The following is a 6401-nucleotide window of genomic DNA, read 5'->3' as shown; positions in this document are numbered from 1 at the left end:
ATATTATCCTGGCCTCGAAAACATCAACAAATTACTCTGCCAAGGATATGACTTTCTCAAGTCAACCCGTGAAATGAGATCATCCCTTGACAAAATTCTCCCCACACCACCCAGAGTTGCCTTTCGTCGCCCCCCTAACCTCCGTAACATCCTTGTTAAACCCTACAATATTCCCAGACTACCTTCTCTACCCAGCGGTTCCTACCCCTGTAATCGACCCCGCTGCAAAACCTGCCCCATGCATCCCCCCACAACCACCTACTCCAGCCCCGTTACTGGTAAAACGTACACAATTCAAGGCAGGGCTACGTGTGAAACAACACATGTCATTTATCAACTGACATGCCTGCACTGCACAGTCTTTTACATCAGCTTGACAACAACTAAACTGGCTGAGCGCATGAACGGACACAGACGAACTGTCCGCCTAGGAGATGCCCAATACTCAGTGGCGGAGCATGCCCTCCAGCATAATTCTAGCGACCTAGGAACCTGCTACACCGCATGTGCCATTTGGCTTCTCCCACCAAACACCAGTCCCTCTGAACTGCGGAGATAAGAACTTGCACTCCAACACATCCTTTCATCCCGCCATCCCCCTGGACTGAACCTACATTAAACAACCTCACTCCCATTCACTCTTCAGTCTTCTCCTCTTTCCCTTTCCTCTTTAGCCATTCATGAATCTTTTCATCCTGCATAGTTGTGTTTATCTTTATACTATATACCTCTTTACTTCTGTATGCATCCTCTTTGGTTTGAAGCTGGCACTGTACTTACAGTAGAATATCTTTGGCTTCCCTCTGACAACTATCCTTGCTACCCTCCCTATTTTCCTTTCCTTGTTGCTTCATAACCTGGGTTGTGAGTAACTGAATCTCCTTTCCCTTCTTCCCTTTCTTTCCCCTCTCTCCTCCCAGATGAAGGAACATTTGTTCCGAAAGCTAGGAATGTAAATTTTTGGTTCTGTTTTATGTGTATCTATCGGCTGTACTGAGCTGAGGTAAGTACTGGCCAGCCCCTCTATCTCTTTGTTAGTATTTGTTTCAAAACTAATAGTTCGGTAATTTTCACCTCTGTCAGCACCTGCTTCCTTCAGAATTGGAATTGTTGCATTCTTCTAAAAGTCTGAGGGTATTTTGCCTATATCATACATCTTGTTCACCGGATGGTAGAGTTTTGTCATGGCTGGCTCTCCCAAGGCTGTCAGTAGCTCTAATGGAATGTCATCTACTACCAGGGCTTTGTTTTGACTTAGGTCTTTCAGTGCTCTCTCAAATTCTTCCAACAGTGTCATATATTCCACCTCATGTTCAGCTACTTCCTCAACCATTTCTATAATATTGCCTTCAGATACATCGCCCTTGTATAGACCCTCTGCATACTTCTTCCACCTTTCAGTTTTCCCTTCTTTGCTTAAGACTGGGTTCCCATCTGAGCTCTTGATATTCATTCAGCTACTTCTCTTTTCTCCAAAGGTTCTTTAATTTTCCTGTAGGTGTTGTCTGTCTTTTCCGTTGCTTCTAGATCCTTACATTTGTCCTCTAGCCATTACTGCTTAGCCATTTTGTACTTCCTGACAATCTTATTGTTTTAGATGTTTGTATTCCCTTTAGCCTGGTTTATTTACTGCATTTTTATATCTCCTTTCATCAATTAAATTCAATAGATCCTGTGTTGTACAAGGATTTCTACTAGGCCTTGTCTTTTATCTATTTCATCCTTTTGTGGCGGCACGGTTCGTTTTGTCTTCCTTTACCTGCACCTACTTGTGAACTTCTTGCAGCAGATTGCTGGGAGGAAAGCCAAGCAGAATCCTACCATACTGCAACTCCTACCAGGCTGCATACAACGTAGCTATTCTAAGAATTGGGATAAGGTCTTTATTTTGAATGAAAGGTGGAAATACTGGCAAAACTTCAGTATATTCTGAAGTCAAGAAATACATGTTCACTGCCAAGCCAGTGCTAATCCGAACACAGTCATGCACAAACCCTTTCATTCACATTAGCAAGTTTATGGTAATGTATTTCCCGAAATCTGAACAGCTACTAAGCATGGATTGTCCTTAAATTAAAATGCTCACCACACTATTAAGTTTATTGGTGTCTAATGCACTCAAGTTTTTAGTCACCAATCTGCTCAATATGCCACGTTGAATTACTGTCTTTCCCCATATTACAGACGACCATACCATTGAAAGGCTGGCTCTGACTACTTAGACTGCTGTAAACATTCTCTATCTCCAAGAGAAAAGACGTAAGAATAATACTCCATTCTGATTGGCCAGTTTTCTTTAAGGCCAATAGCAAAAACATTATTCTCCTGCATTAGTCCACACTTTTCATGACTAACCAATCAACAAGTAACACACTTTCGAACTGTACTTTTCCCAAAATAAATATTTAACGTTCCTCGCTCTTCATCCTCTTCCTCCATTCTCCTTTATCTAAGATCAGTCCCTCATATCTTCCTCATTATTCTTTCCTTCCTTTTCTCGGTTAGTCATGCTCCAGGTTCCTGAACCATAACAACCAACAATCCCACAGAAACTGAAGAGCAAAAGAATCTAATGGGCAGGTCATGTAGCCTGTATGACAGAAGCAAGACAGGTGAAGAAGGCACTTGAGGGAAACCACACACCAGATGGCCTCTATGATGACCTTGGCAGTTCTTGGTGGACTACCTAGCGATGGGCCTGGCAGTCATGGGGATTGAAGATACCTGGAGGAAATGAGCACAAAACACAAAGATTCAGGGGCAGTTTGTGGTAGCAGCACATGGTCTGCAGGACCCGTGATTGCTGTATATGTATGCATGTATGTAAAGAAATGAAACAATGTGTCAGGCACATCCAGACATGGCTTTATGCTGTAAAGATGTGGTGCAGTCCATGTGAATATACTGCATGTTTCAAAAAGATTGACTTGATTTCACAACAGCATATCTTCTACATGAATAAAGATAGGAACTTAATATGAATTTTAACTTACACTTCAAAACTAAGAGTTTTCTTCGGCATCAGTTGTAAGCAGTCAGATAATATGGATGTAGGTAGGAGTCTACCTGGTACAGCAAGCTGTCTTGCTGATTCATTTAAATTATATCATGTACGAGGATTGCCGAGAAATTAATGCTCCACAATTTTTTTTTCTCAGCCGAACACCATGCTACAAATGCAAAATGTTATGTATGTGTTATTTGAAGTCTCGTGAGAGAGCAAGCCAAGTTTCCGTCACTTCTGGCAGATTGGGTAGCTGCGAGACAATTTCAAAATGGCGTCTGTAGGTTATGTACATTACAAGCAATGTGCTGTCATTGAATTTCTCACTGCAAAGAAAGAAAGTGTGGGGAATATTCTTGAACACTTGTGCAAAGTCTATGAAGCATCTACTGTCAACAAAAGTACAGCTAATCTCTGGGCATGGAGGGTGAGGTCATCAGAAGGCGGAGCTCCACGATTTGCAGCTGTCGGGAGACCACCCATAGCTGATACACATGACCTAGTCCCCTCAGACTTACACTTGTTTGGGCCATTGAAGGATGCCATTCTTGGGAGACATTTTGAGAATGATGAGGAGGTGATTCGCACAGTGAAGCACTGGCTCTAGTTTCGCACTGGAGGAAACCATAGAACGGGATGGAGATTACGCAGAAAAGTAGCATGTGCAGATAAAAAAGCATTCTTTCATTTGTGTAATTCTCATTATGTTCAATAAAGAAATGTTGAAGGAAAAAAAATGAGGTGCTTCACTTTCTGGGCAACCCTCATAGTAACCTTTGTTGATATATATTATATGTTTTAAACCATTCATACGTAACTATGATATGTATTAACCTGCACATAATTTACATATATAATAAATAAATTATCCAGTTAGGGTTGGGCAGAGATGAGGATAACACAGTAACAAAAAGTATTACATTCTTCATTTGGAGAGGTGCAATTCACTCACAACTGCGGTATGATGTTTGTCATGGGTGTGACACTGCAACTGCTACAGTTCAAAGCATTTGACTGTGACATCAGCAGTTTCAAGACTGGTTGATTATGTAAGGGCCAATCCACGAGATGTTACTGTCTGTGCATTTGAGACGTAGAGCTCACTCATCAGAATTTTACATTTAGTTCACAGAAATGTAATCGTGAAGTCAGCTGAGGGTTAAACATTCTTCATCTGTCTCTCTGCATGTTGTTGTTGTGGAGTTATCTGAAGACTCCAGATATGTGCCTCCTCATCCAAAAACTTTGGTTGAATTGTGGCACTGCATACTGTAGAAGAGCAGTAAATGCATTAACAACATTCACTGTTTACTAAATCTCTAATACAACCAAACTGTAGGGATATTGTTCCAAATAGTCCCAAATATTTTTATGAACTTAAAATGACAAGCAATTTTTGTATGAAACTAGGTGACAATGCAACCTCAATGTTCATTGTTGCCTTGATAGGAATTGTTGGATTATTTCACTCTACTCTTGGGCAAGTGATGGATCAGTGTCTGTGGTACTGCAATGAATTCCAAAGACGATATTAAGTGGCCTACAAAGCAGAAACGCAAAGAAAGAAAGGAAATTGTAATAAAGAAGAAGAAGTTGATGGGCGAGGAACACAAGAATTACATTGGCAAAATTAATCCCACCACTAAGCGCTATAACAGAGTGACTTACTCATTGTTTCATTTTTTTAAAAGTGGGTAAAACATGGAGAGAGAGTGAGTTTTGATTTCAGGGTGTAACGCTGGTCAGAAAAAAAAAAATTGTCATGTATTTTCTGTAAATGCTAGTGCACAGCCTGAAAATGTTCAACATAATGATTTTACATCTTTCTCATGAGAGATTCCTTTTTTTTCCCCAATGATCAAGATGTCTCCTCAATTTCACAAAAGAAACAGAATTAGGAAATTGAATTGCCTTATAATTGGGACACAGTCATTACCTCTTTTTCAAAACCATCCGACACATTCCATGTCTGCAAAGTAGACCAATCAGTTATATTCCAGAAAAAATGCTCTTGACCAATACTTTCACTACATTCATTTGATCAATTCTGTGTATCTTTAATGTAACTTAATCTTTTGTTCTGTAAAACATCAGTACATTATCCCCATGACACTCGTCTCCGGTTCCTGTCAGTGAAGATCTTTTTACAACTTTTGCTCTTACATCACATTAAATGGCTGCCAGTGGTATGGGATTCCTCACACACACACTATAACATGTGCTGATATGCTAACAAACTGGCCAACTTCAGTTCATGACAGCTCCTTTTTGCCATTCTGTCAGGTCCCCATGTCGACCCATCTTACTCCGTCAATTCGTAAGACCGAATGACACGAACTCATCATGTCACTGCAGTGAGGTACATCAGCTCTAGACAGTTATGTGACCACGTGGTACCCATTTTATAACATCCCGAAGTGACCGCTGCGCTCTATTAATGGGGCAACTGATAGTGTATCCAGAGAGCTTATCTGCCTCTCCCATTCGATGCTAAAAGTACAACAGCAATTTTTCAGCATTATATTACAGAGGGGTGATTGGAGATACCTCTGTGTGAAATAGGATAGCTGCTGGGAATCTGTGAAGTGTCAACAATGCCAGTACAACATTACTGGAATTCAGTTGTGTATTCACAATTTTTACAAATCATCATTCTTCTGCAGCAGCCTCAGCTGTTGCTAATTCAGCTATGTGTCCGATTATAGCTGATGCCATCAAGTCAGCTCAGCCTTTGCGTGACCCAGAGGTGATGTCAGTGACCATGGCAGTGCAGCGGCTGCTGATGAGTGGGGCGGCAGCTACCCAGTGGGAAGTAGTTCTTGCTCCGGTTGTGGAGTGAACTCAGTCCCACTCCAAATTCTATGATTACCCTCAATGACCCATCTGCGATATACCTGTGTCAGCAGCTATGTGGTCAGTTGATCTTCCTGCCCGTGGTAGGTTTCAGCACACGAAGGCTCTCAGGTGTTGAACGGGAATGTGGACCCCGAGAGGCCTCGTTGCTGGCTTTCGCGTTGAAGTCCAGTATTGGCAGAACTCTGCAGTGTTGTGTTGTCAGAAGGCAGTCGATTTCTGGTAGGTGGCGAGCAGACCATCATCTCGAGTACATCTTCAGCTAGATCCTAGACTGTGCTGGAGCATCTAGGACGTAGATTAACTACAGTATCGTAATCATGGAATCGAGTGCTATTGCTGTGAATACCACTGATCCCAATAATCAACTCATGACAAGAGCTCAAAAGTTGGATTATTTAAAGGAAACTACCATGAGGACATGATGCAAAGCTCATTTCGTAATGACTGAATGTGTCCTCCTTATTTGGCTACATTCACTTAACAGGCTGTTAACTGCTGTATCAGTCCCTCGCTAAGTGCTCTTATGAAATACAGTAGAACC

This window comes from Schistocerca cancellata, chromosome 10 (assembly GCF_023864275.1).
Source record: "Schistocerca cancellata isolate TAMUIC-IGC-003103 chromosome 10, iqSchCanc2.1, whole genome shotgun sequence".
Taxonomy (NCBI): Eukaryota; Metazoa; Arthropoda; class Insecta; order Orthoptera; family Acrididae; genus Schistocerca; species Schistocerca cancellata.
Note: the sequence above shows the minus strand (reverse complement) of the source record.